This window comes from Meles meles, chromosome 10 (assembly GCF_922984935.1).
Source record: "Meles meles chromosome 10, mMelMel3.1 paternal haplotype, whole genome shotgun sequence".
Taxonomy (NCBI): Eukaryota; Metazoa; Chordata; class Mammalia; order Carnivora; family Mustelidae; genus Meles; species Meles meles.
Genome location: NC_060075.1, coordinates 86,262,377 through 86,286,226, shown reverse-complemented (window position 1 = coordinate 86,286,226; position 23,850 = coordinate 86,262,377). Strand labels below are relative to the sequence as shown.

General features: G+C 40.4%; 1 protein-coding gene across 6 annotated transcripts in view; it reads left to right on the top strand.

The window, feature by feature from the left end:
* PHTF2 (putative homeodomain transcription factor 2) overlaps nucleotides 1-20,851 on the top strand; it is a 151,320-nt gene extending 130,469 nt beyond the window's left edge. For 2 of the 6 annotated variants that reach the window (XR_006820598.1, XR_006820597.1), the window contains 2 exons: nucleotides 19,880-19,986; nucleotides 20,761-20,851. The gene's annotated coding sequence lies outside the window, so the exon portion shown is untranslated. Of the gene's footprint in view, nucleotides 1-1,230; nucleotides 1,289-14,913; nucleotides 14,972-19,879; nucleotides 19,987-20,760 lie in introns of those variants that run through there. The other 4 variants (XR_006820592.1, XR_006820595.1, XR_006820596.1 and 1 more) reach the window with 4 other exon arrangements.
* The last annotated feature ends 2,999 nt before the right edge of the window (nucleotides 20,852-23,850 follow it).

Genomic DNA, 23,850 nt, shown 5'->3' with positions numbered 1-23,850 from the left:
TCGGTTAATAAACGGGCAGAAGACATAAATACACATTTCTCCAAGAAGACCTGAAGATGACCAACAGACGAATGAAAAGATGCTCAACACCACTTATCATCAGGGAAATGCAGATCAAAACTGCAATGAGATATCACCATATACCTGTCACAATGGCTAAAATTAGTAACACAAGAAACAGCAAGTGTTGGCAAGAATGTGGAGAAAAGGGAATCCTCTTGCACTGTTGGTGGGAATGCAAACTGGTGCTGTCACTGTGGAGAACAGTATGGAGCTTCCTCAGAAAGTTAAAATTACAACTACCCTGTGATCCTGCAATTACACTATTAGGTATTTACCCAAAGAATACAAAAATACTAATTCAAAGGGCCACATGCACCCTGATGTTTGTAGCAGCATTATCTACAATGGCCAAATTATGGAAACAGCCCATGTGTCTATCAACTGATGAATGGGTAGGCAAGATGTGGTATACATACACGATGGAATATTACTCAGCCATAAAAAAGATTGAAATCTTGCCATTTACAATGGAATGAATAGAGCTAGAGAGTATTATGCTAAGCAAAATACATTAGTTGGAGAAAGAAAAATACCGTATGACTTCACTTGTGGAATTTAAGAAACAAAACAAATGAGCAAACATGAAAAAAAGGCCAACCAAGAAACAGACTCTTAACTAAAGAACAAACTGATGGTTATCAGACGGGAGGTAAGCGGGGGGATGAGCTGAATAGGTGATGGGGATTAAGACACGTACTTGTGATGAGCACCGGGTGTTATATGAATTTGTTGCATCAGTATATTGTACACCTGTAATGAATATTACACTGTTAACTAATTAGAATTTAGATAAAAACTTAAAGTCAAGACTCCCCTATTAAAAAAAGAAAGAAAAGAAGGTATATTCTGTAATAGTATCTCTGTATCTCTTGCCTGATCAAAATACTTAATCATGGGAAAAATACTGGGGAGAGAACAAAGATCCTGACAAATTATCCATCCATATTATAGTGAGGGCATATATAAGGGAATAGGTCTTGGCATTAGGAAAAAGTCTGAAGTCATTTGACATCTCCCTATTCAACTCCTGGCAGTGTGTTTTGTTGGGAAGTACATATGCTTTGGAGTCACACTTGTTTTATAATCTTGGGCAGATTCCTTAGCCATGTGTGAGTTTGGTTTTCTCAGCTGTAAATTACTGATGGTGATACTAATACTATCTTACAGGGCTATTGGGAGGATTAATGAGAGAACATGTGTAAAGCACCTAGCAAAGAACTGACAGGTATGGGTTATGCAGAAAGATTGGTTCTTTTTCCTCTTCAAATAAGTAATGGCCTAGGGCAATTAACAAGAATTTCCAAGCTAAACCATTCATATTACGTATGATATCATGTGCATTTCTGGCAAATATGAGACGTAATTAAGAATTATACATCATATAAATTATCCTACAGGAAGAATTCTTTTATAGGGAGTCAACATTTAATTCATTCATAAGCAGGCATACTAAAATGTGGAAGGGAAGTCCCATTCTTTTTTAAGCCTTTATGTTCTATCCAATTACGAACAATTTTACTTAATTCTCTGGTACATAGCCTATTCATATCTTTTTATTGTTAGTTAGAACTCTGTATTTATATGTGGTATCTGCCAGCCCCTGTACTTTATATCGATTTGTTGTGTGCATCCGTTAGCAAGATGAGCCCTAAGGTATCTGAAAAGCCTAAGACGGGTTATTTTTGGGGTCTAGGGACACTAAGAAAGTTTTCTTTATAAAGTAATGGTAACTTTGCTCTACACTATTCAGTTTCCAAAATAGGAATGCTGTTCTTTCAGATAGTGAGGGAACACTCTATTACTTTTCTCTCTCAGACACAGCTGAATGGGTCAGTGATTGATGCCCAAAGGTAGCCCACGATTTTATGGGCCTGTGAGTAACCTCTGAGCCCGGCTGGCACAAGAGCTGTGCCGGGTAGAGGCACCCTGTCCTTGGTGGTGACTTGGTGACCCAGTCAGAATCTCTCTTGCTGCAAGTTTGAGTGAGCAGGGAGTGTTGCTAGAAAAGCAGAGACCCCAAGAGAAGCCATGAATTAATAAGCAGAGCCATAAAGTAGGGAGGATTGTTACAATGGAGAAGGGAGAACAACTGACAGAAACTGTCCCCAAATGGGCAGAGGCAGAGAAACAGTGATAGCTTGGCAGACTGTGTTGTTGGGTCAGTAGTTTCAGACTAGGGTAGCTTCATTCTGTAGCCTGAACCATGAGGCCACGATGTCCCCGTTTATCTTCTGATAAATTCACCACCTGAAGTAAGCGAAGAATGGTTCTCAACCTGAACAAGCCTCACACATTTGGCTGCCTGTTTCATCTTAAGCCCCTTTCCTTCTCTAATTTGCTCTCATTCTGTGTCTTTCTCCCCATATCCACTTAAGTGTAGCACTTGGCAGTCTACGCTTTCAGTATATTTAGACGTCCTCTGTCTATGCAGTCATTCTCAATCTCCTTGCCAAGAGTTGTCTTGTTGCTTAGTTTATATAAAGTTATTCAGTTCTGTGTATTTATTGAACAGTGATCTGAAATTCAAATTAGTGGCTTGATTTCTTTATTGCCTTTTCTTCAAGCTAATCCAACTCTTACTTCTTACTGCCAAATTTAATCATTGACTTTCTGTAGTTATTTAATAATCTCCTTGACAGGTGGATTGTCAGGAGTTCAAGGTTGTCTTAGTCAAATTCTCATACATGTTTTGAGCAATTATTTACATATGAGAATTTCTGTTTTCCCCAAATTTGGTACTAAGAGGTATGCTTTAAGGCAAAAATAGACTTGTTCCCAAAGGCTATGACCAATTTGTGTCCCTTGGGATCTGTACCCAGTGATAGCAAATGCATTTCCTTGTTTCTCCCCAGAAGAGCTAACAGCTATTCTGCCTTCTATTTATAGCCTTCCTCTTGCTCTCAGCCAAAACTGCTGGGTCAGGTTAGTGGTGCTGGAAGAGCCTCACAACACGAATGCTGCTGTTTGGGGGAAGACATTAGCCTTAGAAATGGGGAAGGCAGACCAAATGCTTTTAAAATTCCGATGCTATTCAGTTCTCTTTTACCCATTCCGTGAACACTTTTGGAATACTATGTGCCAGGCACGGAACTAGGTACTAGCTGTACAGAAATTAAATATAGTCCATCCTCTCATTTAACTTGGAGGTAGGAGGTGGTATAGTCATGCAAATCAGTTACAGTTTCTGGAGGGTACGTGCTGTAATGGAGTTGCCGGTGTCTAAGTGTCACATGCAAACAGTAATAGGCCTGGAAGTTGCCTTTGTGAAACCAAGGAATTTGAATTTTATCCTCAAAGATTAAGACAGCCTGCGACAGTGTGGGTATGTCATAGTTGCTTGCTGAATACCAAACTGAGGTGTCACATTCTTCATGGGGACACTTAGTCACCAACTCCAGACTGAGAATTAATTTTTGTTGCTTAAAATTTTAGTACATGTTAAGGACTCTGTTAGAATTTTTATGTAATTAAAAAAAAAAAAAACCCAAATGCTGAGATGTCACAAATTTGTATCCCAGAATGTATATAATTGACCTCAATTTCTTTGTCCACATTTGGATGATTGCATTAATTTATAATTATTTGAAAAATGATTTTTAAAAAAAAATTACACAATAAAGTGCACCAAAGTCATGTGCATTGTGATGAAGATTATGGGTTCTGGAATCAGGCAAAGCTCAAATTCTTTGCATGTGTATGTCCTTGGGCAAGTCATCTTACTTCCCTGATTCTCACCTGTAAAATACAGTGCAGAGCTGCTAATGCTGGAGCCTGATGCAGTTTTTTTTTTTTTCCCTTAAGGTTTTATTTACTTATTTATTTGACAGAGAGGGAGAGACAGCGAAGAGAGGGAACACAAGCAGGGGGAGTGAGTGAGGGAGGGAGAAGCAGGCTTCCTCCTGAACAGGGAGCCCAATGTGGGGCTCGATCCCAGGACCCAAGAACCGTGACCTGAGCCAAAGGCAGATGCCCAACAACTGAGCCACCCAGGTACCCCAGCCTAATGCAGTTTTTGTGAGTATGAAATCAGGGAGGGTTTGTGTAATGGGCAGGACTTGCCCTACAATCCTCCTTTGCAACAAAATGTCAACTTATTTGTCCTCTGTCAAAGTAAATCTGGCATTGAGCACCTGCTCAAAAGACTATCAAGAATGCAATCTGTTAGGTTTGGAGGAGCCCCTCCTTCCTCAATACAGAAATCCAGGGGATTCAGCCAGTGCCTGGGAAGTGTGGAAATGGCCTTGTCCTTATTCTCTGGTGGTAGCTATTCCTCCGTCCTGGTGCGATGTCTGGCTGATACCTCTTGCGTCTGTGAGGCATGGATGCTCCAGCCAACTCAGAGATGCTCCCCATAGAGGTCCTCCCCTGCTGACCCAAGATGGCCTCACAATCATCACCTCTGCTTCAAGGCCTGAGATCTCAGTGCCCGTCTTCCACACATACCCCTCAGCCACCCTCTGTGGGGCACACCTGCAACCTATCTGGAGGAGGAGCCCCTCTCCCAGCAGCTCCCACTCCCTCAGTTTCCACTAGCTGCTTTCAATCCACTGGATTCCCAAGCCAAAGCCTAGCTGACTTGTCTTCTGGGACTTGACAACTTCTACTGTCAGCCCAGGAGCTCCAGCAGCAGCAGCCCCCATGGAGGGGAGGGAATCGAGCTCGAGATATGATTGTGTGATGATCTTCTTGGAACAGTGCTTATTCTTCTGAATCTCTTTCAGCAGCAAATATCCCAGGTTATTTTGCCACTTGGGGAATATGCTTAGTCATCTCACAACAACTATTAACTATTAGCATTATTTTTATTAGCATCCCTTTTGGCTAATAGACAAGGGTTCAGAGAGATCTCAGTAAATTAAAGAAATTATCCAACTAGAAAATGAACTGGAGAAACAAGCCGTCTAAGGAAACAAGCCTAAACTGTTAAAAGGATGAAAATAAGGTTGTGGGAGAAAGCATTGAAATTTTTCAATATGGAAATCAAACAAGTGGCAGGCTTACATTTGTCTTCAGGCATGCGACAGGTTTCAGCCAAGGTCCTGACCAGCTGTTCTTCATCAACCCCAGGATTTAGAGCAAACAGACAGTAATCTGAATTGCATTGTGAGATTTTGGCTCACACTCACACACAGTATCAAGTACTTACTCGGAGCAGAATGCTAATAGGATTAGTGGATGCCCTGACCGCAGGGAGTGGAGTTCAGCTGCCCGTTGACTGGAGGTGGACTGGCTGAGTTGATACATTGGGTCCCCTTCAACACTATGATCTGCATATGCTTTTGTCACTTAGCGAGTGGTCCTGAAAGTTATGTTTTCTCATGTACAGTTAAAATACGCAGTCATTTATGTCACAGATGGAAGGTCTCACTCCGAGTACCGGGAACTTAGGCTTGGTGTCTGCTGTTAGACCGACTTCCTGTGCGACCTGGAGTGGCTGTTTACCCCGTATCTTACCATTATGTATAGGAATGGTTCAGAATTAGAATTAGTTGTTCGATCTATCTGTCCTTTAGCTTTACTATTCTGAGATGTTTTTCTCTCTTTTCTCTCTGCTCATGAGCAATAGAATTAAGAATTATTTTCAAAGGTTTTACTGTGGTTGTAATTTCCTAATATAAATATTTAATTTATAAGCATCTAGTCTCTAAAAGGAGATTAAGAGGTTTCTTGTGGAGAAATTTAGCTGTTCTGTTATTCCAAGAGCAGTATGTTTTCATCAGTTGTTCTAATTTGAGGGAACCAATTTTTCAAGGGACAAGTAATTGAATACAGTTTTGTTTTTACCGAGATCCATCTCTTTAGCAAACTGGGCTTTTTCACTACTCCCAAGTGAGCTTTCACTTGTTTGGGGTTGGTAGGATCAAGCCATCCCACTTTTAAATGGAGCCTAGGTGTTCAAGTAAGCCCCTCTTTGGTTTTGGGTTTCCCTGATTCCTTGAAATCAGTCGGTCAACCTGACCATGAAGTTAGTTACTCAGATCACAACTCATTAGTAGTTTTATTTTAATACTCTGAGAACAAAAGTTTTTTCTCCTGTTTATTTTCCACCCATATCTGTAAGTAGTTCTTGGTGGCCACTCATTTCTTAATTAATTTATTTATTTTTTAAGATTTTATTTATTCTCGTGAGAGAAAGAGAGAGCAGGAGCAGAGGAGGGGCAAAGGGAGAAGCAGACTTCCTGCTGAGCCAGGAGTCTGATGGGGGACTCCATCCCAGAACTCTGGGATCAGGACCTGAAGCTGAAAGCTGATGCTTAACTGACAGAGCCATCCAGGTGCCCTTTTTTCTTGTTTTCTGTGGGTTGTTCCATTCTAAATAGGTCAGTTACAGGATTGGGACATAGCATCCTTGACTGATTTCCATTTCATTCTTTCCTCCTCTTGCTGCAGTCCCTACCAGGTCTTAGACAGTGGGTGAACCCTTGCTAGAGGGTAACAAAACCTCTGCACTTGTTTCTCTGTGCATTGTGTAGTTGGATCTTCAGTTACAACTTACGTTTTCTATCCTCTTTTAAGGTTAATAGAGGTTGTCCTCTTTTAAAAGGCCAAGTAGGCATATAATGTAAACCAGCCTACTTTTACCTCCATGATGGTAAATAGCATCTATGCAGCTAGGTTCAAAACAAAATCTGTGTTTTACCATTTTTATGGTAAAATGTACCCAAAAAATGTAATGTAGGTCTTTGAACATACATACTCACTGAGGGGAGGGTAAAGGGGGAGAAGCAGAGGGAGATCAAACGTTTTACGAAGAATGTGATGTCTTCATAATGGACTCAGTGCTGGCCACCTGTTTGAATGGCCTGGATGCACACGCACATGCACAAAAATACTGGTATCTTGGTTCCAGTCCTAGACATTTAGAGGGGAGGAGCATTCTTTTTCTCTTCACCAAGTTGTTCTTGGAGAGCAAGAATTGCCATTATTAGAACATTGATCTACCTTATCAAAAGGATTTAAACAGTGATGAAGACATTGTCAGTGGATACACAAACAAAGGTTGTGCTGATAACTTAAAGTTTTGTGCCCTAAATACTGTAGCACTACTTTCCATTATTTGTCTACTTACTCGGTAGGGGGCACTTTTCCTGCCCAGAGACCCTGATCCTTGATACATGCTGACAGCACACCCAAGTGATTACTGTTCCTACTTCAAGAACTTAGAGATAAACGACGCATTCAGACAGTATATGTCAGCTGAGTAGTAGCAGTGACATTTAGCCCCTCTGTGTTCTCCTGGGTGCTCCTCAGTGGTATGCAGGTACTGCAAGTCTTTTAGGAATTTTGTTTCAAGAGGATATTTAAAGAGGACTGATTAGCAGTTCCTTGTGGGAATTGAACCAATCCCTACTACCTACCAAAGCTTGTCTTTAAATTAGCATGAATCTTGTCTTCGTCACTCTATCACAGATCCTCTAAGATGGGCTAGGCTGCCGGAATTGCCTACATCTTAGATGGTAACTTGTGTCTTTTTGTTTTGTTCTGTTTTGTTTTTTGTTTTGTTTTGTTTTGTTTTTTTAAAGATTTTATTTATTTGACACAGAGAGATCACAAGTAGACAAAGAGGCAGGCAGAGAGAGAGAGAGAGAGGGAAGCAGGCTCCCTGCTGAGCAGAGAGCCGGATGCGGGACTCCATCCCAGAACCCTGAGATCATGACCTGAGCCGAAGGCAGCGGCTTAACCCACTGAGCCACCCAGGCGCCCCTGTTCTGTTTTGGTTTTTTTTGTTTGTTTGTTTTTGTTTTTAAGATTTTATTTATTTATTTGACAGAGAGAGATCACAAGTAGGCAGAGAGGCAGGCAGAGAGAGTGAGAGGGAAGCAGGCTCCCCGCTGAGCAGAGAGCCCGATGTGGGACTCAATCCCAGGACCCTGATCATGACCTGAGCCAAAGGCAGCGGCTTAAACCACTGAGCCACCCAGGCGCCCCTGTTCTGTTTTGTTTTAATTGAATAATTTAAATCAGTGGTTGTCGAAGTATGGTTCCGGGAGCTCTGGGGGTTCCCATGATTCTTTCAGGGGTCTGCAAGGTTAAAATCATGTACAGGTAAGAGATCCATACAAGTGTATTATGGACTAATGGATTTCAATGTAACAATATAAAATGTGCATGGTATGGTTTCAGATTCCACCCTGTGATTTACCTTCAGGAAAATAACATGCCACCTGAGTGGCTCTTCCGGTTAAGTGTCCTTGATTTTGGCTCAGGTCATGATCTCCTAGTTGTGGGATTGAGCCCTGAATAGGGCACCATGCTCAGCAGGGAATCTGCTTGGGATTGTCTCCCTCTCTCTCTGCCCCTCCCCCCCCCCCCACTTGTGTATGCATGCTGTCTCTAAAATAAATAAATAAAATATTTTTTTAAAGAAGATAACATGACAAGTTTTGCTACAATAGCAAAGGAGAATATCTACAATTATCAGAAGCCTAATAAACTGTTTCTCTTTTCTAGCAACATACCTGTGCCAAGCTGAGTTTTCTTTTTTTTCTTTTTTTCCTCTTCCAAGATTTTTATTTAAAGTCAAATTACTTAACATATAGTGTAGTATGGGTTTCAGGAGTAGAATTTAGTGACTCATCACTTATATGTAACACTTAGTGCTCATCACAAGTGCCTTCCTTCATGCTTATCACTCAATTACCCCCTACCCCACCGCCCTCCCCTCCCCTCCAGCAACCTGTTTCTTAGAGTTAAGATTTTCTTGTGGTTTGCCTCCTCCTCTGTTTTTATCTTATTTTATTTTTCCTTTCTTTCCCATATGTCATCAGTTTTGTTTCTTAAATTCTACATATGAGTGAAATCATGGTATTTGTCTTTCTCTTATGGACTTATTTCACTTAGCACAATACACTCTAGTTCCATCCACATTATTGCAAATGCCAAGATTTCATTCTTTCAGATGGCTGAGTAGTATTCCTGTGCATGTGTGTGTGTGTGTGTGTACACACACCTCATCCTTATCCATTCATCAGTTGATGGATATTTGGGCTCTTTCCATATTTTGGCTATTGTTGATAGTGCTGCTATGAAAATTGGGGTGCATGTGCCCCCTTAAAATCAGTATTATTGTGTCCTTTGGATAGATACCTAGTATTGTAATTTCTGGGTCATAGGGTAGTTCTGTTCTTAACTTTTTTTTTTAAGATTTTATTTACGGGGCGCCTGGGTGGCTCAGTGGGTTAAAGCCTCTGACTTCGGCTCGGGTCATGATCCCAGGGTCCTGGGATCGAGCCCCACATTGGGCTCTCTGCTCGGCAGAGAGCCTGCTTCCCTTCCTCTCTCTCTCTGCCTCTCTCTCTGCCTATTTGGGGTCTCTGTCTGTCAAATAAATAAATAAAATCTTTAAAAAAAAAAAAGATTTTATTTACTTATTTGACACACAGAGAGAGAGATCAAGATCAAGATCACAAGTAGGCAGAGAGGCAGGCAGAGAGAGAGGGGGAAGCAGGCTCCTTGCTGAGCAGAGATCCTGATGTGGGGCTCTATCCCAGCACCCTGAGATCATGACCTGAGCCGAAGGCGGAGGCTTTAACCCACTGAGCCACCCAGGCGCCCCTGTTTTTAACTTTTTCAGAAAACTCCATACCGTTTTCCAGAGTAGCTACACCAGCTTGCATTCCCAAGGGTTCCATTTTCAAATATCTTCTCCCATTCCATATTGTTGCATTTTCGTTTTTTTGTTGTTGTTGTTATTTCCTTTATTGTGCAAAACTTTTATTTTGATGTAGTCTCAGTGGTTCATTTTTGCTTTTATTTCCCTTGCCTCAGGAGACATCTAGAAAAAAGTTTTCATGGCATATATCAGAGAAATTATAGTCTGTGCTCTTTTCAAGAATTTTTATGGTTTCAGGTCCATAAGTAATACAATTTCATTCTTTTGCATGTGGCTGTTCAGTTTTCCCAGCAACATTTGTTGAAGAGACTATCTTTCCCATTGACTATTCTTTCCTGCTTTGTTGAAGATTAATTGATTCAAAGTATAGGGATAGAGGGAACATTCCTCAACTTCATAAAATCTATCTATGAAAAACCCACAGTGAATATCATCCTCAATGGGGAAAAGCTGACAGCCTTCCCTTTGAGATCAGGAACACAAGGATGTCCACTCTTGCCACTGTTGTTTGACATAGTACTAGAAGTCCTAGCAAGAGCAATCAGACAACAAAATGAAATAAAAGGTATTCAAATTGACAAAGAAGAAGTCAAACTCTCTCTCTTCACAGATGATATGATACTTTATATGGAAAACCCAAAAGACTCCACCCCCAAACTACTAGAACTCATACAGCAATTCAGTAATGTGGCAGGATACAAAATCAATGTACAGAAATCAGTTGCTTTCTTATACACTAACAATGAAAATAAAGAAAGGGAAATTAGAGAATCGATTCCATTTACTATAGCACCAAGAACCATAAGATACCTGGGAATAAACCTAACCAAAGAGGTAAAGGATCTGTACTCAAGGAACTACAGAACACTCATGAAAGAAATTGAAGAAGACACAAAAAGATAGGAGAGCATTCCATGCTCATGGATCAGAAGAATAAACATTGTTAAAATGCCTATACTGCCTAGAGCAATTTATACTTTCAGTGCCATCCCAATCAAAATTTCACTGGCAGTTTTCAAAGAACTGGAACAAACAATCCTAAAATTTGTATGGAACCAGAAGAGACCCCGAATTGCTAAGGAAATGTTGAAAAAGAAAAAACTGGGGGCATCATGTTGCCTGATTGCAAGCTTTACTACAAAGCTGTGATCACCAAGACAGCATGGTACCGGCACAAAAACAGAGACATAGACCAGTGGAACAGAGTAGAGGGCCCAGATATGGACCCTCAACTCTATGGTCAAATAATCTTCGACAAAGCAGGAAAAAATATACAGTGGAAAAACAGTCTCTTCAATAAATCAATAAGTAGTTCTGAGAAAATCGGACAACTATGTATAGAAGAATAAAATTCGACCATTTTCTTACACCATACACAAAGATAAACTTGAAATGGATAAAAGACCTCAACATGAGGCAAGAATCTATCAAAGTCCTAGAGGAGAACATAGGCAGTAACCTCTTCGACATCAGCCACAGCAACTTCTTTCAAGATATGTCTCCAAAGGCAAAGGAAACAAAAGTGAAAATGGACTTTTGGAACTTCATCAAGATCGAAAAGCTTCTGCACAGCAAAGTAAACAGTTAACAAAACAAAGGTGCAACCCACGGAATGGGAGAAGATATTCGCAAATGACACTACAGACAAAGGGCTGATATCCAAGATTTATAAAGAACTCCTTAACCTCAACACACACAAAACAGATAGTCACATCAAAAAATGGGCAGAAGACATGAACAGACACTTCTCCAAAGAAGACATACAGGGGTACCTGGGTGGCTCAGTGGGTTAAAGCCTCTGCCTTCAGCTCAGGTCATGATCCCTGATTCCTGGGATCAAGCCCTGCGTGGGGCTCTTTGCTCAGCCAGGAGCCTGTTTCCCTTCCTCTCTCTCTGCCTGCCTCTCTGCCTACTTGTGATCTCTGTCAAATAAATAAAATAAAAATCTTTGTAAAAAATTATTAAAAAAAAAAGACATACAAATGGCTAACAGACACATGAGAAAATGTTCATCATCTTTAGCCATCAGGAAGATTCAAATCAAAACCACATTGAGATTCCACCTTACACCAGTTAGAATGGCCAAAATCAACAAGACGGTAAACAAGTGTTGGAGAGGATGTGGAGGAAGGGGAACCCTCTTACTCTGTTGGTAGGAATGGAAGTTGGTGCAGCCACTTTGGAAAACAGTGTGGAGATTCCTTAAGAAATGAAAAATAGAGCTACCCTATGACCCTGCAATTGCATTACTGGGTATTTATCCCAAAGATACAGATGTAGTGAAAAGAAAGGCCATCTGTACACCAATGTTCACAATAAATCATATAATTGTGGGTTTATTTCTAGATTTTCTGTTTGGTTCCATTGCTCTATGTGTCTATATTTATGCCAGTTCCATACTGTTTTAATTACTACCACTTTGTAATATAACTGCAAATCTGGAACTGTGATACCTCCAGTTTTGTTTTTTATTTTTCAAGATTGCCTTAGCTATTCAGGGTCTTTCATGGTTCCATACAAATTATAGGATTGTTCTAGTTCTGTGAAAAATGCTGTTGATATTTTAATAGGGATACCATTAAATTTGTAGATAGCTTCGGTAGTATAGGCATTTTAACAATATTTGTTCTTCCAATTCATGGCTATGGAAAGTCTTTCCATTTTTTTGTGTTGTCGTGAATTTCTTCCATCAGTGTTTTATAGTTTTCAGAGTACAAGTCTTTTACCTCTTTGGTTAAGTTTATTCCTAGGTATTTTATTATCTTTGGTACAATTGTAAGTGGGATTGTTTTCTTAATTTCTCTTTCTGCTGCTTCATTATTAGTATATAGGAATGCAATAGATTTCTGTACATTGATTTTGTATCCTGTGACTTTACTAAATTTATCAGTTCTAGTAGTTTTTTGGTGGAGTCTTTAGGATTTTTTATATATAGTATGTCATCTGCGAATAGTGAGAGTTCTACATCTTCCTTACCAATTTGGATGCCTTTTATTTCTTTTTGTTTTCTAATTGCTGGGGGTGGCTGGTTTACAACACCATATTGAATAAAATCAGTGAGAGTAGGCATTCTTGTCTTGTTCTTGACCTTAGGGGAAAAGCTCTCAGTTTTTCAGAATTGAGTGTAATATTGGCTGTGTTTAGATACGTTCTCTCTAGCCCTGCTTTGTAGAGGGTGTTCATCATGAATGGATGGGCATTATACTTTGTCAAATGCTTTTTCTGCATCTATTGAAATGATTGTATAGATTTTACCCTTTCTTTTATTGATGTGACCTTTTATGAATACTCAAACACCCTTGCATCCTGGTAGTAAATTCTACTTGATTGTGATGTAAAATTTTTTAATGTGTTGTTGGATTTGTTTGCTAATATTTTGTCGAGAATTTTTGCATCTGTATTCATGAGAGTTACTGGCCTGCAGTTATCTCTTTTGTAGTGTTTTTATCTGGTTTTGGTGTCAGGGTAATGTTGGCTTCATAGAATGAATTTGGAAGTTTTCCTTCCTCTTGTATTTTTTGGAATAGTCTGAGAAGAAATAAGTATTAGCTCTTCTTTAAATGTTTGGTAGAATTCACCTGTGAAGCCATTTGTTCCTGGACTTTTGTTTTGGGGGAGTTTTTTGATTACTGATTGAATTTCATTGCTGGTTTTCAGTCTGTTTAAATTTTCTATTTCTTTCTGTATTAGTTTTGGTAGGGTATATGATTCTAGGAATTTATCCATTCTAAACTGTTCAATTTGTTGACATATAAGTTTTCATAATATTGTTACAATTGTTTGTATTTCTTTTTGGTTTTATTGCTAGACTCAATTTGCTAACATTTTGTCAAAAATTTCTGCATCTATGTACATGAGAAATACTGGATCATGGCTTTTCTTTTCTCATTGTATCTTGTCTGGTTTTGTCATTCTGGTCTCATGAAATAAGTTGGGAAGTATTTCCTCTTCTTCACTTTTTTTCTTTTTTTCCAGAGAAGCCTTGTGTAGAATTGTATTATTTCTTCCTTGAAGGTTTGGCAGAACTCCTCAGTGAAGCCATCTGGGCTCTGACTCTTCTTTGTAAAAAATCTTAAACTATAAATTCAATTTTTTTAATAGGGGTGTTTTTTTTTAAGATTTTATTTATTTATTTGAGAGAGAGAAAGAGGGAGAAAGAGAGAGAGAGAGTATGAGAAGGGGAAGGGTCAGAGGGAGAAGCAGACTCCCCACCGAGCAGGGAGCCCAGTGCAGGACTCGATCCCGGGACTCCAGGATCATGACCTGAGCTGAAGGCAGTCACAGTCACTTAACCAACTGAGCCACCCAGGTGCCCCAGTAGGGGTGATCCTTAGTAGCTTGTGTCTTTCAAGGAATTTTCCATGAGTTGTAGTACTTTGTGTCTTTTAAGGAATTTGTTTATTTCATCTAAGTTGTTTGATTCATTGGCATAAAATTTATTCATTATTCCCCTTATTTTTCAGACATCTTTGGAATATGAAATGATGTCACCTCCCTCATTCCTGATATTAGAAATTTATATATTCCTTCCCCTCTGATTAATCTAGCTAGAGCTTTATATATTTTATTGCAATACTCTAAGAATCAATTTTTTTAGTTGATTTTCCTTATTTTTGTGTTTGTTTTTTGTTCCACCGATAAACATTTTTTTTAAAAGATTTTATTTATTTATTTATTTATTTATTTATTTGACAGAGAGAGAGAGAGAGATCACAAGCAGGCAGAGAGGCAGGCAGAGAGAGGGGGGAAACAGGCTCCCCGCTGCGCAGAGAGCCGGATGCGGGGCTTGATCCCAGGATGCTGGGATCATGACCTGAGCCGAAGGCAGAGGCTTTAACCCACTGAGCCACCCAGGCGCCCCTTGATAAACATTTTCATCTTTAATTCCATTCTGCTTTTTTCCCCTCAAGCCTCCAAGGGTACAGATAATCTTTCTGTTGTTGACCTTAATTCCATCATGGTCAGAGAACATGCTTTGTATGATTTGGATCCTTTTATTTATTGAGACTTGTTTTACAACCATGAATATCGCAGTTCTGGTCTTCTTTACCCCTTTGGTGTAGATGAAGATTTCTGTCTATTGATTTTTTCCCCTTTGCTCAAAAGACTGCCTTTACTATTTCTTTTTATGTAGATCTGTTGGTGATAAATTCTTTCAGCTTTTGTATGTCTGAAAAAGTCTTTATTTTGCCTTTGTTTTTAAATTTCCTTTTTTAAAAGATTTTATTTATTTACAGGGAGAGAGAGAGATCGAGTACAAGCAAGGGAGTGGCAGACGGAGAGGGAGAAGCAGACTTCCCACTGAGCAGAGAGCCCAATGCAGGACTTGATCCCAAGACGCTGACATCATGGCCTGAGCTGAAGGCAGCTGCTTAACCGACTGAGCCCCCTATTTTGCTTTTGTTTTCAAATGATTTTTTTTTAAAGATTTTATTTATTTATTTGACAGACAGAGATTACAAGTAGGCAGAGAGGCAGGCAGAGAGAGGGGGGGGAAGCAGGCTCCCTGCTGAGCAGAGAGCCTGACGCGGGACTCGATCCCAGGACCCTGAGACCATGACCTGAGCCAAAGGCAGCGGCTTAACCCACTGAGCCACCCAGGCGCCCCTCAAAGGATATTTTAATGGAATAAAGGCTTATAGGTTGGTAAGGACTTTTTTTTTACCCAGTTCCATTTGTCTTCTACCTTGTATTGGGTTCATGACAAAAATCTACCTTCATTCTTATCTCTTTTTCTGTATATACTATGTGTCTTTTTTTTTCCTCCCTGATTGCTTTTAAGATTTCCTCTTTACAACTAGTTTTATGCTATTTGGTTATGAGGTAATTTGGTGTAATTTTCTTCATATTTCCCGTGCTTGGAATTCATTGAGATTCTTTAATCTGTGGGTTTATGGATTTTATCAAATTTGGTTTTTTGAAATTTTGGCCATTATATTTTCAAAATTGTTTTTCTGTCCTCACCTGCTCCAGGGTATCCAAAAACATGAATATTAATCTGCTCAAAACTTCTCTGCTCTGTTCATTTTTTTTTCAGCCTTTTGTTTCTCTGTGTTTCATGTTTTATGACTTCAACTGTGGTATCTTCAAGTGTACTAATATTTTCTTCCTTAGTGTCTGTTCTTCAATTAATCCCCAGTATATTTTACATCAGAGACATTATAGTTTTCCTATCTAGAATTTCAAATTGGGTCTTCTTTATGAATCCACAGTTCATTCTTTCACCTTAATCCTTAAACATATGGAATATAGTTAGGATAACTAATTTCTTTTCTAGTATCTATTTCTAATATCTATTATCTTATCATTTCTGGTTCAGTTTCAGTTGGTTGATTTTTCTAATTTTTGGTTATATTTTCCTGCTTATTTGAATGCCTGGTAATTATTTATTAGATGCCAGACTGTGTATTTTACCTTATTGGGTGCTGGATATTTTTGTATTCCTATAAATATTCTTGAACTTTGTCCAGAAAGTAAAAAGTTACTTGGTAACAGTTTGATCCTTTTGGGTCTTTTTTTTTAAGCATTTATATATATATTTTTAATTTTAATTTTTTTAAAGAAGAGTAACATCTTTTATTTATTTATTTATTTATTTATTTTTACTTTTTAAAGATCTTATTTATTTGTTTGTCAGAGAGAGAGAGAGCATGCACAAGTTGGGGGAGTGGCAGGCAGAGGGAGAAGCAGGCTTCCCAATGAGCAGGGAGCTCACCATGGGGCTCAATCCCAGGACCTTGGGATCATGACCTGAGCTGAAGGCAGATGCTTAACTGACTGAGCCACCCAGGCATCCTGTGCTTTAAGCTTTTAAAAGGGAGACTAGAACAGTCTTTAGGATTAGTTTCAGATTAATTTTTCCCCATAACTGGGACATATTCTTCTGAGTACTCCACTTTGATGCCTCATGAATTATGAAGTTTTCTACTCTGGCTTGTGGGACTAGACACTATTTTCAATCTTGTGTTCACTTCCCAGTCTTTTCAGGTGACTCTTATATTATCTTCAGGTAGTTTTCTTACATGGATTCTCTGATCCCTTCTTACCTCAATACTTGAGGGGTGTTCTTGGAGGCCCCTGGAATTTTCTCTTTATGTAGGTCTTTTTTTTTTTTGTTATTCTGCCCTGCATACTCTATTCAGTTTGACTTACCCACAGTCCAGCTTCATCTCCACTTAAGAAGACCACAGAACTTTACTGGGTTCCCCTCCTGGCATTGCCCCTGGGAACTCTCTCAAGGCTTGGGCAATTTTAGGGCTAATCTCATTTGTTTTCCATCTCTGAGAGATCACTGTCTTTCATTGCCAAATGTCTCGAGAATTACTGTTTTATGTGTTTTGTCAGGTTTCTTAGATGTTTCAAGCAAGAGAATAAACCTGATTCCTGTTCCTCCATCTTGTTTGGAAGCAGAAAGCCTGGCCATCTTCCAGTAAGTTGGGTATTAAAGAGATTTGCAAAGACTTAAAACAATTCTACTCTTTATTTTGTTTGTTTTGGAAAATAGTTTTTCTAAAAACATTTAGGTTAACTTATAAATGGCTTATTACCACTACCATTAAATGAATTAACAAATATTTACAAATTTTCTTTTTTAATTTCACATGGTAAATAGCAATAGATATAACCCATGTAAAGAAAAGACCTTTGGATTCAGTAATGTTTAAGAGTGTAAAAACTGCAAACAAAAGACCTTTGGTTCTGAAACCAAAAAGTCTGAGAACTGTTGATCTGAATGTACTGAAGTGGTTATTGTTGGATGCTTGAACCTAAAAGTTGGGTAACCCCATGCTAGGGAGAGCATTGGTACAAAGACGAGGGAAAAAAAAATAACAACAACCATAAACAGAGAAAAGAGGAAGAAGAATAATAAAAGAAAAGTTAAGAATCTATTTGGCTCCCGAGAGACTCAGAGGGTAGCATAGATTTCTCATTTTCCAGTTGTTGTCTAAACATTTGTAAGGCCCACTTATTTCTCCTGCCTTTGGGATCTTTAAGATAATACTAAAAATAAATTCTGTCTTTTTTTCCTTAGAAAAGAGAAACCAGTGGGAAAAATTAAAAAAACTGTGGTAGGCTTGAAAGGAAGAGATTTTGAGAGCGCAGCGGTCCTTTTGGAGTCTAGAAATCACAATGTTATGACAAAGGTTGATACTGTTCATGATGCTCAAACAGAGACTAACAGATCACTCACTGAGGTGTGAAAAGGGATTCAGTTCTGTGATTTTATGGTCATTTTCAGTATGCTGGTTAGTCTGTTGGCAAGACACTGAGGAGAACCAGAACCTTCCCTCATCTTACTATCTAATCTTAGGCAACACCTTGCTGGAACTTAGTTTCTCCACATTTACAAAATGAGGGAAGTTTTCTAGGTCTTTGTTTGCAAGTGACAGAAGCCTACATCTGTTGGCTTAAGCACAAAAGAGCATTAATTGCCTCGTGTAATGGGGAAGCCAAGCTGAGCCAGTGCTGGCTCTGATACAGTGGGAACCAGGTGTTCAGTGTCTCCATGACTTCACTCTATTTTCTCTTCCCTCCTTTTGTTCCTTCCCATTCCCTTCTGCTTTCCTATTTGCTTTGTTGTCCATTCAGCCACGAAATAACCCCCCGGAAGCTTAAGCATTTAAGGATCTTTGCCATCATGAGCCCGGAGATGGAAATGAAGATGCACTCTCTCCAGGCAGCTACAGGCCCGATCCCTTTCTTTCATTGGCTATACTTGGGTCACATGACCATCCTTTGACCCAGTGACCTTAGAGGGCTATGGAGAACCGAGATCAGCCAGACTGGGCCATGTACCCACACCTTTGGCAGGAAGTGGCAGGCGAATTGCTATTGGCAGTCTTGTCAGAACCACCTAGAATGAGGGGCAACTCAGGACACAGTGGGGTGCTGAGCAGACCGCAGTGTACACTCTTGAAGTGTCATGACGCAAAGCAAACTCTGTTATATGTTCATGATTTTATTTTTTTAATTTTTTAAAAATATTTTATTTATTTATTTGACAGAGATCTCAAGTAGTTGGAAAGGCAGGCAGAGAGAGAGAGGGAGGAGGAAGCAGGCTTCCAACTGAGCAGAGAGCCCAACGCGGGGCTTGATCCCAGGACCCTGGGACCATGACCTGAGCCAAAGGCAGAGGCTTAACCCACTGAGCCACCCAGGTGCCCTGTATGTTCATGATTTTAAAAAGAAACACAACCATGTGGCTATTGCAGTGTTGCTGGGAATTTGACATTTTCTTCTGAGGCCCTGATTATCTTCTTAGGAACAATTTCATCCTTTCCTATTGCTTTTCAGGTATTTCATCCATATGGTTTAAATTCCATCTCAGCTCTGAAGCCTTTTGCCAACTTTTGTTCTGTCAAGAATAGAGTCCGCTGTACCCAGAGCATACCTAGTCAGTAGTTCCAGTTCCTGCCAACACCTTCATGCTTCCTTTCAGGTCTATCTAACTCTCTTCTACCTGAACCTCTTCTTTAACCCTGATGTGTAACAGAGATGTAGAGTCAGGGTTGCTACAAAAAGACTACAGATCAATAAAAAGCAAAGAGGATGATCTCTTGCTATGGAGTCCTCATCAGATTTAACATTTAATAATTTTATTTTTATTTTATTTATTTGACAGAGATCACAAGTAGGCAGAGAGGCAGGCAGAGAGAGAGGAGGAAGCAGGCTCCCTGCGGAGCAGAGAGCTCGATGTGGGGCTCGATCCCAGGACCCTGGGATCATGACCTGAGCCGAAGGCAGAGGCTTTAACCCACTGAGCCACCCAGGTGCCCCCAGATTTAACATTTAGTTGGGTCCTCACCTCTAGCCTCCCTGGGACTGTGAAGCAGAGTGAACACACAGGTGAAGGATTTAGTCCCTGCACCAGCACTGTTTAGTATGCAAGACGTACTCTCTTCTCCCTGAAGTAGCAGCCTCTAGTAAAAAGCTCTTTCTGCTAATCCACTTTGGAACTCATTCTTGTTTTTTTCCCTTTTGTCCAGAAGGACTGAATGAAAACGTAGAGTCTGAATCTGTTTACTGAATCTATGAATAATGTCATTTTAGCCATAGTTTCAGAAAGCAGCTTAGCACCGACTTGCTATATTTAGATCAGTACTATCAAAATGAAAAGGCAACATGCCAGGTGGTTATTATGCTTGAGAATATTCAAGTAAATTTGCATTTGGAATTAAATATAAAGCTTTTGCTCTTCCGTAGATCCAGCTAATGCTCATGGTTCAGTAAGGGACAACAATCACCTGTGTGCCCTTAAATGGCTGGGCTGTAGGAGAGAAACATGAGAAAAACACGGAAGTTGTCTCTAGGTGAGAATATGTGTGATCTTAATTTTCCTTCATCCACTCTTCTCTACTGTTCAGATTTTCTGCAGTGAACACATACCACTTTCATAATATAATTTTAAAAATCCCATCCATGCTGAATTGTGAAAGTTCTTGGCATACAGCAAATTATGTTTAAGCAACATATACCCACTGAATGAAACTGACTGATGACCACAGAAGTCCTTGGCTTAAACCGCCTTCTGGGAACTCTGATTCAGCCCTTGATTCTGCAGGCCCAGCGTGGGGGTGACTTGCATACACACCTTAGGACCCTTTGCTGCACCATTAGGGCTGCAGGAGTCCTGTCAGCACAAGCATTATAAGGCCTTTTAGGACAGACCCAGAGGGGACTCTGGAGCTTAAGTTCAGGTCTGCAGTTCCTAAGCTTTCAGACAAGGTCAAAAAGAAGAGAATTTTCCCCCAGCTTCTGGGAGTGAGGGTCAAGATAGAAGGTAGGCGCATATCCCTGTAAGAGTGTGTGTGGTGAGGGGAGCCACAGGCAAACTGCCTGAGAAGCAAACCCTTCACTCCCGAGCCTTCCTCTCAAGCATTTACCTATCCTATACGGACCACATGCTAACAGGACCTGGCTCGTCTCTGCTGAGCCCCTGCAAGCTTGGGTGTCAAGTTTGGATAGCGTTTGCCCAGCGCCTAGAGAAACCCCAGTTGGATGAAGAGCGCTCCTGAGAACAGGGCAGTGTGGTAGCGCTCAGATCTCTGACCCAGACTGCGGGAACTGCTCTTTCTGCCTCACAGTCCGCATGTTCAGAAACAAAGTCATGATTTGAAGCCTACAAAGAGCCGTGAGCACCAACCAGTAGCATCAGGTTGCGGTGAAGAGTGTGAAAGGGCCTGGGAAGCAGATCGGGTGTGAATCTGGCTGTCACCCAGCAATGGTAAGATCTGGGGGAAGCACTTCTCCCCTCTGGGGCTTGAGTTCTTCACAGGTAGAAGTGGGTAGTTTATTCAGTTACCAGAAATAAAATGGGGGTGAAATGTTGGCAATAGAAATTGCTCAATAAATGACAAAAATTATTGTAATTACTTGCTAAATCATGTTATATGCAGTAAGTTTGCTCCCCTCCCAGTCATTTCTGTCACACTCAAATAGCCCATTCTTCAAGTTCCCCACTGAACCTCTTAGTTAAACCAGCAACCATATGTAGCTCATCTCTGAACCAGCTGTGAATTGTCTTTATCCTGTGTCAGCAACAACATGGAAGCTGAAAACAACTTGGGATTCATCTTTTGGATCCTAAAGATGGTTTTTATCACCTTGGGAAGCCTGAATGTATTTATTCGTAGGAAGTGCTCATAGCAGGGAAGATCATCATCATTAATGATGAAATTGAATGTATCAATGTTCTTTTTTCTTTTAAATAAAAGGAGAAAGAAGGAAAAAAAAAACCCTACTGAGTCTGTTGATCCTACAGAGGACATTAGGGCCTCACTTTTTTGTATATTCATCTATAACTGGATCAGCTTTCATATTTTACTTTTCTCTGATTAATAAGGCCATATTTGACAAAGTCATAACCACCAAATCAGTCTGTTCCTCTAACAGAATAAGATGTGTTAAAGATAATGGAAGTCTTAGAGCATGTGATCTTACCAGGAAGTAAATGTAAGGTGGGCCACAGTGGACTGAGGCAAAGCATAATCCTTGGGATTGTCATTGTGTCGTAGACCTTATGGATTATCTTATTTTCCATAGTGTGTTAGTATAAGGAAATGGCTACATTCTGTTTTCCCCCCAAATCACAAATCATTCAATGATTTCGTGTGAACAAGTAGTTTGCCGGACAGTGTTTTATTGAATCTAAGATACCTTCTATTTGAAAGTACGTCGTTATTTTGTGTATTGCTAAGACAGACTAGGCACTGCCATTAAGGGGGAATGTTAAAAGTGAGAAAGTGAGTCTGGAAATCAATCAAAAATGGTACATCCTTCTGTTTGATGAGCTCACTTTGACATCTTTTGTGTTTCCCCTTTCCCACTCAGTTTTAAAGACATTAGAGAGCTAGTTTGAGAGCATTCATCACAGTTAAAATAGAGGTTCCACTTTATACAACAGACACAACCCGTCAGCCCTGAATGCCTGAATCTTAATGGCATTTTAAGCACTAATGAAATAAGGCTAGTTTATGTTTCTTGAATTAATTAAATAAAATAAGGGCTGAATCATTAGGCAAATCATGACAGATATCACCAGGAGGACCAGCTGGGTCTTAAGAATGTCCAAAGGATTTGTAAATGGAAATGTCCTTTTATCTTACTCCTGGCTTCTTGAGCATTCATTCCTAACAAATCCTTGGGATAATACCAGATTTTTTTTGTCTTTTTCTTTTTTTATTTTTTCCAGAACCAGTCACAGAAGAGCTCCAGATTTAGGCTAATACTAATCAGTTCACCCTAGGCAGTTATGGCATATTCTTCAGGAGTATTACAGGTAGAACTGTTTCTACAAGAGACTTTCCTAGCAGAAGGCTAAGAAAAAACTCAGAAAGGAAAATGTCAGGAGGGAGATTGGGTTTCTATTTTGAGGATAGTAAAACCATTATGTTTTAATGCATTCAAGTTCAGACTGATTCATAGCCAATGACCTTGCAAGTTCAAGCCAGAAATTGTACACTTCCATTGAGATGTAGTGAATTCAGTGTCTATCAGGTCAGAGGATAGAAAGTAGGGTTTTGATGTCTGGAAGCTTCAATTTCCTCATCTGGCTCATTGGGCCAGGTGGTCTCCAAGCTCCCTTACGTTGATAGTGCTGTGTTCCAGCCAGAGGTCATGAGCCCTCCCCTGGAAGAGGGACAGCCTTCTCTAGAAGATTAGGTCTGAGTAAGTACACCATGGTGATGAAGACTTCTGGCTTTGGAGCGGTAAACAGGTCCTTAGACTTTTGATTCCTGGACTTCTCAAAGTAGTTTCTGAGGTTGTTGTTTGGCTTCCTAATATCCAAGCACCCTTCGTATTGGCAGACAACCCCACATTAAGTGGAGTACAGGGGCCAGCCACCTGCCAGAGACTCCTGGGCAGTCAGGACATGGGTGTGTACCTGGGCCTAGCCAAGAAGAGCCATAGACACAAAGACACAGGGAGAGGTCGAACTTGCCAGGCTGGCCTCAGCGGTAGAGGTGAGCCTGCAGCAATATCACACAGCACCCCAGGGCACGGTTCTGGCAACACTGTTCTGGGACAATAGTCTGCCTGTGTTCTTGCTGTGTATTCTCCCTTTGTCTCCACCTGCTCTTGGAGCCTGTTTCTCACCTTCCTGAAGGTTCTCATTATAGCTCTCTTTGGTGTCCATGGTTTCCTGCTGGTTGCCACAAAGAAGTCTGACTCCCTGATGTGTCAAGGGGACGTCTGTACTAAGCTCTGGAAAGCTAGAGGTAAGGGGGCTGCTGTGAAGGCAGCATGGGAAGACATCTGGAGTGGCATTGTCAGGTTGCCTGATGGCTTGGGAGGCTCTTCACAAGGAACCATGCTACCCAGTAGACTGTCCACGCTCCATGTCTGACCATCAGCCTCTCTTCTCCCATCTCCTCTCCCCTCTGTTCATAAACACATGCCCTTGGGCATGCAATTAAATACTATTTTTAAAAATCAACTTTATCTGAGCTCCTTAAGGGTTTATCTCTGCTCCCACAGAGGCGCAGGAGACTGGCAGCACGTAATTACACCCAACTTGATAGGAGGCAGCCTGGGGAGTTAAGGCAACTCTGTTCTTGGCCTGCCTCTCTTGGGGGGGGTGGTTCGATGTTTATCTAAGTCGCTGAGATTTTCCCCACCCTCACCCCCAGTGTAGAGAGTGCCCAACATCACAGTGCTGGGGTAAGATGGATTTC